Source organism: Agelaius tricolor, unplaced genomic scaffold (genome assembly GCF_023055355.1).
Source record: "Agelaius tricolor isolate 1412-34295 unplaced genomic scaffold, bAgeTri1.0.p SCAF_16, whole genome shotgun sequence".
In the NCBI taxonomy this organism is placed as follows: domain Eukaryota; kingdom Metazoa; phylum Chordata; class Aves; order Passeriformes; family Icteridae; genus Agelaius; species Agelaius tricolor.
Window position 1 is genome coordinate 5,534 of NW_027269276.1, and position 13,288 is coordinate 18,821.

Sequence of the window (13,288 nt, forward strand, 5' to 3'; positions counted from 1 at the left end):
AGCAAGATGGCGGCGCCCAGGGGTCACGTGATCGGGGACCAAGATGGCGGCGGTCACGTGACCGGGGACCACGATGGCGGACACTGTGATGTCATCTAAGATGGCGGCGCCCATATGGTCACGTGGTGTCGTACAACATGGCGGCGCCCAGGGGGTCATGTGATCCGGGAACCAAGATGGCGGCGGTCATGTGATGTCATCCAAGATGGCGGCGCCCATGGGGTCACGTGGTGTCGTACAACATGGCGGCGCCGAGAGGGTCACGTGGTACGGCAGCCAAGATGGCGGCCGCCAGCCGGTCACGTGATTTGCGACCAAGATGGCGGCGGGCGGGGGTCACGTGACCTGAGAGGCAAGATGGCGGCGAGTGCTCTGTGACGTCATTTACGGCAATATGGCGGCCGCGAGGGTCAAGATGGCGGCCGTGCGGAGTGACGTCATTTACGGCAGCAAAATGGCGGCCGCGGGGTGGGTCACGTGGTACGGCAGGCAATATGGCGGCGGGGTGGGTGACGTCATTTACGGCAAAATGGCGGCCGCCGGGACCGGGATTTTTTTCGGGGTTTTGGGTGGGTTTTTCGCGGTTTTCGCGGGTCAGCTGGGGCCGGAATGGCGTTCCGGTTTGTGTGGGGCCGGCGGCGGGGTGCGCGGGGGTCCGGGGGGTGCGGGGTGGGGGGTGCCGTTTCGATCGGGCGACTGGAGTGGACGCCTGTGCACCGGGGTCCTTTCTGGGGCGTGTCGCGTCGGTGACGTCATCGGCTCCGCGCCGCGGGTGCAATGTGGCGCGGTGGGCGGCAGGGGGCGCTGTGCGTGCAGTACCGGCCGGCAGGCACCAGGTGGCGCTGTGCATGCAGTACCGGCCGGCAGGCACCAGGTGGCGCTGTGCATGCAGTACCGGCCGGCAGGCACCAGGTGGCGCTGTGCATGTAGTACCCGGTTGCAGATGGCAGGTGGCGCTGTGAGTGCAGTACTCGCGAGTAAACGGCAGGTGGTGCTGTGACTGCACTATCTATGTGTGAATGGCATGGGGTGGGGTGCTGGCTTGCAGGGGGTGGGTCTGGCGAGGGGTGTGAGCAGTATGGGAGGGGTGTGTATGTGGGTGGGGACTATGATTAGTGTTGATTGCTGACAGGTGGGATCCCTATATACTGTATATACTAAAAAGAAGAAAAACTATATGTCCAGTGCAGCAGTAGGAAATTTCAGGCTCCCGGGGAGTAAATGGTTTGGTTTTTTAATTTTTTTTTTTTTTTTTTTTTTTTTACTCCCAGGGAGCCTGAAAGTTTCTAGTGCTGCTTTTTTAAACTAAAGCTAGAAAGGAAAACAAAGTTAGAAAGACAAGGAAAGAGAGAGAGAGAGAAGGAGAGAGAGAGAAGGAGAGAGAGAGAAGGAGAGAGAGAGAAGGAGGAGAAAAAAGAGAAGGAGAGAGAGAGGGGGAGAGGAGAGAGAAAAGAGACAGAGAGGAGAGAGAAAAGAGATGGAGAAGAGAGAGAAAAGAGACGGAGACAGAGAGAGGGGGGAAGAAGGAGAGAGAGAGAAAAACAAAGAGAAAAGAGAGAGAAGCAAAGAGTTGGAAAAAATAGAGGGAGAGGAGAAAAGACGGAGAGAGAAGAGGAGAGAACAGGGACAAAGACAGAGAAAGAAGAGATGAGGAGAGAACAGAGACAGAGGGAGAAGACAGAGAGGGAGAGGAGACAGAGAGGAAAAGACAGAGAAGAAAATAAAACAGGAAGACAGAGTGAGACAGGAAAAGGAGGGTGGGAGAACTGAAGAAGGACAGGAGTTAGAGGGAAAGGAAAGTGGTTAGGATTAGAGTGAAAGTGAAAACTTAGGAGTGGGGTGAAAAAGGAAAAGACTAAGAGCAAAAAAACACAAACCAAGGAAAAGGAGAACACAGAGAGAAAAAGAAGCAAGAAGACTGAGATTGACAGTGATAAAGAAAACAGAAACAAAGGGTTAGAGATAGATGGAAGTTAAGTTAGAAATAGAACAGTAAAGTGAGGAGCAAAAGGAAGAAATACAGTGGAAAGAAATGACAAAACCACACCAAAAAAAGACAGGAGCCACGGTGGGGAAAGGAAGGGCAGGGGGTATCTTTATTAAGGGTGACAACTTTATTGAAAGAATGCCTTTATTTATACATCAGCAAAATACATGGAAACAGTGTATACAAATGCAAGTGCAGATACAATGCATAGACGCACTGCTAAAAGTCTAATTTACATATAGAGCAATACAGCAAAATGAAGCACTTAATGCAAATGCAATACAGAGCAGCAATACAGAGCAGCAATACAGAGCAGCAATACAGAGCAGCAATACAGAGCAGCAATACAGAGCAGCAATACAGAGCAGCAATACAGAGCAGCACAGCAAAATGCAGCAGGTAAGGCAAATGCAATACAGAGCAATACACATATTAACACAAAGCAATAACCTTTTTCTATTTTCATTAGATGTTGATTTATTGTTACAGGAAACCCAAAACAACAAAAGCACACAGAAAACAACACTCATCTACCATTAACACCCCCTTCAGCTTACACACAAACTCACCATCACTGCCATCACAACTGCTAACTTACTCCCCAGCAATCATTGGTCCTCAGGAACGCAGTTCCCGGGTGCCTCCAAAAAATCCTCCTGCCTGACGAAAACCCCGGTCCCTGGACGGTCTGCGCCCAAACTTTGGTGATGAATGTTGCCTCGCAGACCGACCGGGACCCGGGAAAAAAAAACCCAGCCGGGGGGAAAAAAAAAAAAAACCCCCCAGCTGGGGATTTTTTATTCTAAATTTAAAAATTATTTGAAAAACCTGAAAAGCAAAAGTCATATAAGGTTACAACCCTTCAACACACACATACACACACACACACCTCCTTCAGCTTACACACAAACCCACCCTCGCTCACACCTCAACCTCTCTGCTAACCCCCGGCACGCATTTGAGCCGCTCCTCGGGAACGTGGGTCCCGGGAGCCTCCAAAAAAATCCTCCTGCCTGACGAAAACCCCGGTCCCTGGACAGTCCACGCCCAAACTTTGGCGATGAACATTGCCTCGCAGACTGACCGGGACCCGGGAAAAAAAAACCCAGCCGGGGGGAAAAAAAAAACCCCGGCTGGGGATTTTTTATTCTAAATTTAAAAATGATTTGAAAAACCTGAAAAGCAAAAGTCATACAAGGTTACAACCCTAGAACCCTTCAACACACACACACTTCCTTCAGCTTACACACAAACCCACGCTGACTCACACCTCAACTGGTCTGCTAACCCCCGGCACGCATTCGTGCCGCTCCTCGGGAACGTGGTTCCCGGGAGCCTCCAAAAAAATCCTCCTGCCTGACGAAAACCCCAGTCCCTGGACGGTCTGCGCCCAAACTTTGGTGATGAATGTTGCCTCGCAGACCGACCGGGACCCAGGAAAAAAAAACCCAGCCGGGGGGAAAAAAAAAAAAACCCCCCGGCTGGGGATTTTTTATTCTAAATTTAAAAATTATTTGAAAAACCTGAAAAGCAAAAGTCATATAAGGTTACAACCCTTCAACACACACATACACACACACACACACCTCCTTCAGCTTACACACAAACCCACCCTCGCTCACACCTCAACCTCTCTGCTAACCCCCGGCACGCATTTGAGCCGCTCTTCGGGAATGTGGGTCCCGGGAGCCTCCAAAAAAATCCTCCTGCCTGACGAAAACCCCGGTCCCTGGATGGTCCGTGCCCAAACTTTGGCGATGAACGTCGCCTCTCAGACCGACCGGGACCGAGGAAAAAAAAACCCAGCCGGGAGGAAAAAAAAAAAAACCCCCCCGGCTGGGGATTTTTTATTCTAAATTTAAAAATGAATTACAAAACCTGAAAAGCAAAAGTCACATACACAAGGTTAAAACTAGTCAGCATGTGCTCACACACACAGAGACGAGTGGACACAGACACACACAGTCATGTGCTCTCACACACACTCACACGCTCTTCCTGCTTACAGGCTCGCTATGGCCCTTACTCGAGACGCTGAAGAACGTGCTTCGACGCGTCTTCTGGCTGCTGCTCCTTGACGTCAAATGGTAGATTCTGGGGAAATCGGTAGCCTCGAGGACCTGTGAGACAACAGGAATTCGTCAACTTGTGGCTGACAGCTAGGAATTTTCCCCACTCTGGACCAATAAATTTTCTACCCAAAATCCCATAAAAGACAGATGAACAGTAAAGTTTTTACAACTGTTCTACCTAACTATGACTACATGCCAGGGCAGGGCAGCTCCAATCATAAGTGGTATATTATAAGTACATACAATATAAGCAAATGCATACAGTGCAAGTGTACATACAGTGTAAGTAGACACAATATAAGCCGACACAGGTACACGCAATATAAGTATATACAATATAAGCCTATACAATATAAGCCAACACAGGTACACACAATATAAGTATATACAATATAAGCCTATACAATATAAGCCAACAAAGGTACATGCAATATAGGTACACACAATACAAGCCAACACAGGTACACACAATATAAGTATATACAATATAAGCCAACAAAGGTACATGCAATATAGGTACACACAATACAAGCCAACACAGGTACACACAATATAAGTATATACAATATAAGCCTACAAAGGTACATGCAATATAGGTACACACAATACAAGCCAACATAGGTACACGCAATATAAGCCAAGACTTGAGATAACTCTGTGGAAGATTAATTGTTGGGCCCCATACCCTTTGAGAAGATGGAACCTACAGAACAACTGCAGTCACTTGAGGAGGGTGTAAGACGCTCCCTCTAGAAGTCCAAGATAATGGCATGGAAAAAAAAGCACTACCAAAACTGGTAGCGAGAAGGAAGATGGATGAGAAAATCTTGTAATCCTTTCCTGTCTCAAAGAGTAAAAATGTAAAGATGCCAGAATAAGCTATATCTGGGAAGGAATGTGAGGAAAATACTGCCTATATGGCACAAAATAGTGCCTGTAAAGCGTCGAGATGTAAGAAAGGCCTATGACACGGAAGACAATAGACACAGACTACATAACACGGACGACACAACATAGACACGGATGGCATAACAGAGACACGAGTAAACTGCCTAGCACTTTCAACTTATGGACCCAAGATTCGTAGCGCAAGATGAGCCAGAGGCCGATGATGCCAAAGGAAAGAAAGCCCTATGATGATGGCACGTGATGATGAAACGTAACTCATTAAAAGAAGTTAGTGCCGAAGCAGTTAAGAGGATGCTCGAGAGGCTCGGCGAGCCTAGAGAAGGAAGCCGACTGCCGGGTGACCGTGGCTGTAGCTCCTGACCTGAAGGCGAGCTCCTCGGGGGAAAGATCCGTGACGACGTCGAGTCGAGGAAGGCGGACGATGCAAAGTTCCCGAGAACGTGGAGATGGGTTGGAACTGCCCTGCCCGTCAAAGGCTCTGGTGAGGCTGAGGAGAAACCCTCTCCCTTTACTTCCAGAGAGCCTGTCCCGCTACAGACCTCTCCGCTAAGCTGACGTGAAATTGCCCCCTGTGATAGTAAAGGTTTTTCCCCTTCTCCCAACCGCTGGCCCCGACACTTAGCTTTTGGAAGAGGAGCGGACAAAATCCATCCTCGGTCGCACGTGGACGTTGATATGTTCTCCACGTGTGCTTCGGTGTTGCTGTTTCTAAGCTTTGGGTAAGAGCCTCCTCAGGGTACCTAAGACAAAACCGAAAAGGTGACTATTGCCCTCAACAACAGTAATCCCTGGGACTCCTCCGCACCACTGCCCCGGCTCACCTCAAATCTTGATTTGACTCCAGAGGCTGGCCAGAAGATACCTGCAAAGAGAAAAGGTAAATGCTTAGCATGCTGCTGCATAACATTCACCTATGAGTCAGCCTGCCTAAACGCCGACTCACCTGCCCTCCTCTGTTCCTTGGCGTACCTAGGGCAGCAACAGCACCTGCAAAGTAACAAAGCAGAAAAGCATGCTGAGATACTGTGAAAACACAACCTCCCAAATCTGACAAATATGCCACACCAATACCTTAAGCTCGCACCCACCTGGCACGGATATGCTCGGCTAGGATAGATTGCAAGCGGACCACCTAAAATAAAAAAAAAAAAAGAGATGCTTAAAGCTGCACCAGAAACTGAGACCTCAGCAATAACAATTGCTTCTGTACGCTAGTCAATGCTCACCTCGCCCACTTGGCCTTGACTGCTGCTCTCGGCTTTAACTTCCTAAAAAGAGAGACAAAGAACAATGCTGTAACAGCCACCAATTATGCTTCCTCTACAGAAACAAGTAGTGCCTCACCTGCTTGGGGGAATCCCCTCACCCGGGATGGGGCCCTCTGGCACGGATTTAATCCATCTGAATCTGAAAAAAGGTTAGGACAAGAGTCAAACTGTTGCAGGATAACTTAAGAGCTCCAGATATCTTGTGTCCATTTACAAATCCCATCTAGAGTCCAACTACACCCCACATTACAAACTTCAAGTCCCCAGGACTTCTCCTATTGCACCGGGCTACGCGGCAGGGCAGCGCAGCTCCGGCACAAATGTGTGTGCTGACACCCGTGACACGGGACGGGACGTGACAGACGACGGGGACGCGACACGGACAGAAATCTCCTGGCAAGGAAAATGGCTGTGAGGACTGAGAGAATGCAAAATGAGATGACCGAGGTGAAACTGATGGTGGGCTGATGAGGCTCAGAGAACCCGGGAGGAAAAAGATGCTAACTGAATGATTTATTCCAAGAACTGCAAAGATGGATGCCCGAGAATCCTACGGTCAGAAGCCTCTACCTGCCCTCACATTCTTACAAGTCCTAGTCCGCCATAATGGATCCTGGCGGGGTATAGCTGTCCATACAGCTCAGAACAAGACCTGAGAAAACAGCTGACTGGATGCTTATAAAAAGAGATGAGAGTCTGAGCTCCCGAGTCAAAAGTTCTATGGCATGGGTGCCAGGCCAAGGAACGCTGAGAGCACAGATGCTAAGACTGGTGCCAAGGTTTCTGATAGGCCCCTCAAAGGGCTAAGATAAAAGACATGAGACAGCTAAACAAGACATAATGCACAACAGACAAGTGACACAATACACACCGGGACTGCTCTGCCCTGCTCACCTCAGCACGGTGATCAAAAGTGAGATTTTGCTTTTAGGGGGGCCTAAGGGGCCACTTCTTGGATACCCTCGTCTCCAGAGCCAACTCAAAACCTCCCCCATCCCAGGAGTGCCGACCCAGCACCTCGCTTTCATCCCCTCTGTGGGTCGTGGCCCTCTACTTATCTCTCGGACATCTGGGGATGCCGGTCCGTGTCGGGTGCGAAGAAAGGCCGCCTCGCCGGCTGGGAAGTTGTGCTGTCACCGGGCTGTTGTCTCTTAGACAGCTTTATTAAAGAAAACCAAACATCCACGCCTGACCTTGGCACCACATCGGCCAAAACCCCACAAGTCTGCTACTCACCGTTCTCCTAAGAAGGCCTGGCACCTCGTAACCGTAACCCTCTGCCACAGATGTAATTCATCTGCACCTGAAAGAAAGGTAGAACATATGTCAAACACATGCACGATAACTCAAAAGCTGCAAACACCTTATGTCAACCTAGGAATAGCATCTAGAGTCCAAGTACAGCCCACATTACAACCTTCAACTTGCCGGGGCTTCTCCTATTACACCAGGCTATGCGGCAGGGCAGAGCAGCTCCGGCACAAATGTGTGTGCTGACACCCGTGACACGGGACAGACGGGACACGACAAACAATGGGCACAAGACACGGACAGAAATCTCTAGGCAAGAAGGATGACTGCGAGGACTGAGAAGATGCCAAATGAGATGACCGAGGTAAGACAGACCGATGGCGAGCTGATAAGGCTCAGAGTGCCCTGGAGAAGGAAGATGCTAAACTGAATGTTTTAGTCCAAGAACTGCAAAGATGAATGCACAGGAGCCCTACGGTCAGAAGCCTCTACCTGCCCTCACATTCTTACAAGTCCTAATCCACCATAATAGAACCTTGCAGGGTGCAGCTGTCCATTCAGCTCAGAACAAGACCTGAAAAGACATCTGACTGGATGCTTACAAAGAGTTGCAATTCTGATGCCTGTCTGAGCTCCTGAGTCAAAAGTTTTATGGCCTGGGTGCCGGGCCAAAGAAATGTGGAGATTGTGGCTGCTAAGAATACTGCCGAGGTTTCTGATAGGCCCCTCAAAGGGCTAAGATAAAAGGCATGAGACACCCAAACAAGACATAATGCACGGTAGACAAGTGACACAATACACACCGGGACTGCTCTGCCCTGTGCACCTCAGCACTGTGATCCAAAGTGAGACTTTGCTTTTAGGGGGCCTAAGGGGCCACTTCTTGGCTACCCTCATCTCCAGAGCCAACTCAAGACCTCCCCTCCCCGATCCCAGGAGTCCCAACCCAGCACCTTGCTTTCATCCCCTCTGGGTTGGAGCCCTCTACTTATCTCTCGGACATCTGGGGATGCCGGTCCATGTCAGGTGCGAAGAAAGGCCGGCTGGGAAGGTCCTGCTGGCACCGGGCTGGTGTCTCTTAGACAGCTATATTAAAGAAAACCAAACATCAGTGCCCGATCTTGGCAGCCCATCAGCCAAAACCCCACAAGTCTGCTACTCACCCTTCTCCTAAGAAGGCCTGGCTCCTCCGGTCACACGCTTTGGGCACGCTCGGAGGCCGACACCGTCGTCGTGGGGTACGCCTGGGTTAAAAAGACAGGAGGTGATGTGGCATTGCTGAAAACTGACTGGACCCTCGGTCCTCCTCCCTACTTCCCTGACTCACCGCAACTCCTCGGTGGTTCCTGACTGCTACCCAGAAGACAGGGCTCATCAGGGTGGAAAATTCAGTCCGTCTGCCGGTTGGGGATGGGAGCTTGGCGTGCTCTGAGTGGATTGCCTAAGGCACAAAAACGAGAATGGAGACTTAGACTTGCCCCCGTAGAATTCAGACCTCAGCAACAAGAAAGGCTACTGCTCACCTTGCTCTCTTGAACTTGACTGCTGGGATCCAGCTATACTTCCTAAAAATAAAGACAAAAAACAGCGCTGTAATAGGGTCACACTTGACACTCCCCCTGCACAGAGAAATGGTGACTGACCTGCTTGTGGGAACCCCCACACCCAGGATGGGGGGCTCTGCCATGGATGCAATGCATCTGCACCTGAAAGAAAGGTAGAACATATGTCAAACACATGCACGATAACTCAAAAGCTGCAAACACCTTAGGTCAATATAGGAATAGCATCTAGAGTCCAAGTACAGCCCACATTACAACCTTCAACTCGCCGGGGCTTCTCCTATTACACCAGGCTATGTGGCAGGGCAGAGCAGCTCCGGCACAAATGTGTGTGCTGACACCTGTGACACGGGACAGACGGGACGTGACAAACAATGGGCACACAACAGACAAATCTCTGGGCAAGAAGGATGACTGCAAGGACTGAGAAGATGCCAAATGAGATGACCGAGGTGAGACCGATGGCAAGCTGACGAGGCTCAGAAAACACTGAAGGAAGAAGATGCTAACTGAATGATTTATTCCAAGAACTGAAAAAATGGATGCCCAAGAATCCTACGGTCAGAAGCCTCTACCTGCCCTCACATTCTTTCAAGTCCAAGTCTGCCTTAATGGATCCTGGCGGGACATAGCTGTCCATACAGCTCAGAACAAGACCTGAAAAGACATCTGACCGGATGCTTCTAAAGAGACAAGAGAGTCTGATGCCTGTCTGAGCTCCCGAGTCAAAAGTTCTATGGCATGGGTGCCAGGCCAAGGAATGCAGAGATCACAGATGCTAACAATGATGCCAGGGTTTCTGACAGGCCCCACCAAGGCCTAAGGTAAAAGACATGACATATGCAAACAACACATAATACACAAAAGACAAGTGACACGATACACACCGGGACTGCTCTGCCCTGCGCACCTCAGCACTGTGATCAAAAGTCAGGTTTTCCTTTTATGGAGCCTAAGGGGCCGCTTCATAGACACCCCCCACCTCCAAAGCGGACTCAAAAACCCCTCCCAGTAATTCCCAAACCAGCACCCTGCTTTCATCCCCTCTGTGGGTCGTGGCCCTCTACTTATCTCTCGGACATCTGAGGATGCCGGTCTCCGGTGCGAAGAAAGGCCACTTCGTCAGCTGGGAAGGTCCTGCTGGCACCGGGCTGGTGTCTCTTAGACAGCTGTATTAAAGAAAACCAAACATCAGTGCCCGATCTTGGCAGCCCATTGGCCAAAACCCCACAAGTCTGCTACTCACCCTTCTCCTAAGAATGCTCAGCTGCTCGGGCCGCACGCTTCGGGCACGCTCGGAGACTGAGGCTGTCGTCACAGGGGGTGCCTGGGTTAAGAGGAGAGGAGGTGATTTGGCATTGCTGAAACCTGAGTGGAACCTGGCTCCTCCTCCCTACTTCCCCTACTCACCGCAACTCCTCAGCAGCTGCTGAAGGCCACCTGGATGGCACCTTTAAATAGAAGAGTTCAGGGTTTCATCACCAGGTCCTGTAATGCATCCACAGGGCTCACACGTGCAGGGAACCCGGTGCATCGGCCGGCTGGTGACGAGGGCTTGACAGGCTCCGAGTGGATTGCCTAAAGTACAAAAAAGAGAATGGAAGCTTAGAGCAGCACCAGAAACTGAGACTGGAGCAATAACAGCTACTTCTCTCCACTGCTCACCTTGACTGCTGGTATCCAGACTTAGTTCCTAAAAAGAAAGACAAAGAACAGAGCTGTAACAGAGTCACCACATACACTTCTGCTGCAGAGACAAATGGTGCCTCACCTGCTCGGGGGAAACCACTCACCCGGGATGGGGCCCTCTGGCACAGATTTAATCCATCTGAATCTGAAAAAAAAGTTAGGACAAGAGTCAAACTGTTGCAGGATAACTTAAAAGCTCCAGATATCTTGTGTCCATCTAGGGTCCAACTACACCCCGCATTACAAACTTCAAGTCCCCGGGACTTCTCCTATTGCACCAGGCTATGTGGCAGGGCAGAGCAGCTCCGGCACAAATGTGCGCAGACACCCGTGACACGGGACGGGACGTGACAGACGACGGGAACACGACACGGACAGAAATCTCCTGGCAAGGAAAATGGCTGCGAGGACTGAGAAGATGCAAAAGGAGATGAGCAAGGGGAGACCGATGGTGAGCTGATGAGGCTCAGAGAAACCTGGAGGAAGAAGATGCTAACTGAATGATTTATTCCAAGAACTGCAAAGATGGATGCCCAAGAATCATACAGCCAGAAGCCTCTACCTGCCCTCATGTTCTTTCGAGTCCTAGCCCGCCTTAATGGATCCTGGTGGGGTATAGCTGTCCATACAGCTCAGAACAAGACCTGAAAAGACATCTGACCGGATGCTTCTAAAGAGACAAGATAGTCTGATGCCTGTCTGAGCTCCCGAGTCAAAAGTTCTATGGCATTGGTGCCAGGCCAAGGAATGCAGAGATCACAGATGCTAACAATGATGCCAGGGTTTCTGACAGGCCCCACCAAGGCCTAAGGTAAAAGACATGACATATGCAAACAACACATAACACAAAAGACAAGTGACACGATACACACCGGGACTGCTCTGCCCTGCGCGCCTCAGCGCTGGGACCCAAAGTCAGGCTTTCCTTTTATGGGGCCTAAGGTGTCCGCTTCATGGACACCCCTATCTCCAAAGAAGACTCAAAAACCCCTCCCGGTGGGTCCCTACCCTGCGCCCCGCTTTCATCCCCTCTGTGGGTTGTAGCCCTCTACTTATCTCTCGGACATCTGGGGATGCCTATCCGTGTCAGGTGCAAAAGAAGGCAGCCTCAACATCTGGGAAGTTCCTGCTGGCACTGTTGTTCAACAACTCCCTGTTGTTTCTTAGTCAGCTACATGAAAGAAATCCAAATATCAATGCATGATGTCTGCAGCACACTGGCCAAAACCCAACAATTCTGCTACTCACCGTTCTCCTAGGAATGCCCGACTCCTGGGGCCGCACCCTTTGGCCGCGGTCCGAGGCTGATGCCATTGTCACGGGGTAAGCCTGGGTTAAAAGGAGACGAGGTCATGTGGCATTGCTGAAACCTGAGCGGACCCTAGCTCCTCCTCCCTACTTCCCCGACTCACCGTGACTCCTGACTCCTCGGCCCGTGCCCAAGGCTACCCTGGTGACACCTTTAAATAGAAGAGGCAGAGGCTTCATCAACGAGTCCCGTGATTCTTCCGCAGGGCTCGGGAGAGCGGCGCACCCGGTGCGTCGGCCGGTTGGTGACTGGGGCTCGGTGTACTCCGAGTGGATCGCCTAAAGCGCAGAAACAGGAATGGATGCTTATAGTTGCACCGGAAAGTGAGACTTGAGCAATAACAACTGCTTCTGGATGCTACTCAATGCTCACCTTGCCCACGTCATCTTGACTGCTGATATCCAGCTTTACCTCCTGAAAAGAAAAAGAACAGTGCTGTAACAGAGTCACACTTTACACTCTCCCTGCAGAGACAAACAGTGACTGACCTGCTCGGGGGAACCTCCTCACTCGGGATGGGTGGATGGATTTTGCCCTGGATTTTATCCTTCTGCGTCTGAAAGAAAGTGAGGACAAAAGTCAAAGGGCTGCGGGATAACTTCACAGCTCCAAATATCTTCTGTCTATCTAGGAATATCATCTAGAGTCTGGCAACAGCCCACAAACTGCAAGTCCATGGGACTTGTCCAGTTGCAGCAGGCTATGTGGAAGGGCAGGGCAGAGCAGCTCCGGCACAAATATGTGCAGACACCCGTGACACGGAACGTGACAAACAGGGGGACAACAAACACAACACATTATGCTTGTGGTGAGGGTCTCGAGGGGAAAAGGCAAAAGGGACCCCAAAGACACACTAGGTAACATGGTACGCCGGACAACACGACGTGGACCGGAACTGTTCTGCGCTGCCTGCCTGAAAGCTGCTGTCAAAAGTAGAACCTCTCCCTTTAGCTGTCCTAAGAGGCCCCTTGGAGAAGATTACTTTTCCCTCTGCTAATTTTTAAATCTGTCCCAGGAACTCCCAACCCACTACTCTCCCATCATCCTATCTCCAGGCCGTGGCCCTGACTTATCTTTTGGATGATCGGTGATGTGGATCCGCATTGCGCCTGAAATGAGTCTGCCTCAGAGGGCCCCGTGATCGCCTGTTAGCCTCTCGGTCAGCTACAATAAAGAAAAACAAAACCAAAGTATGAGTACAGAGTTATGTGGGCCAAATCCCAGCAAGTCAGATACTTGCC

At 50.5% G+C, this 13,288-nt stretch overlaps 1 long non-coding RNA gene across 3 annotated transcripts; it reads right to left on the bottom strand.

Moving 5' to 3' along the window:
- Nucleotides 1-1,547: 1,547 nt before the first annotated feature.
- Nucleotides 1,548-12,721, bottom strand: LOC139596630 (uncharacterized). 3 transcript variants are annotated; one of them, XR_011681382.1, is made up of 16 exons: nt 12,536-12,721; nt 12,420-12,461; nt 12,151-12,325; nt 11,987-12,067; nt 10,821-11,909; nt 10,715-10,742; nt 10,460-10,627; nt 10,296-10,376; nt 10,080-10,218; nt 7,473-7,539; nt 6,313-7,395; nt 6,195-6,236; nt 6,057-6,100; nt 5,912-5,955; nt 5,790-5,830; nt 1,548-5,708 (listed from the first exon to the last, which is right to left on the bottom strand). It is a non-coding gene; the product is annotated as an uncharacterized lncRNA (long non-coding RNA). The 3 variants fall into 3 exon arrangements; XR_011681381.1 differs by lacking the exons at nt 10,080-10,218; nt 10,296-10,376; nt 10,460-10,627; ... (4 more) ...; nt 12,420-12,461; nt 12,536-12,721 and adding exons at nt 8,651-8,731; nt 8,815-8,928; nt 9,011-9,052; nt 9,131-10,049 and having other exon boundaries at nt 1,548-4,107; nt 5,330-5,708; nt 7,473-8,573; XR_011681380.1 differs by lacking the exons at nt 10,080-10,218; nt 10,296-10,376; nt 10,460-10,627; ... (4 more) ...; nt 12,420-12,461; nt 12,536-12,721 and adding exons at nt 8,651-8,731; nt 8,815-8,928; nt 9,011-9,052; nt 9,131-10,054 and having other exon boundaries at nt 7,473-8,573.
- Nucleotides 12,722-13,288: the final 567 nt, after the last annotated feature.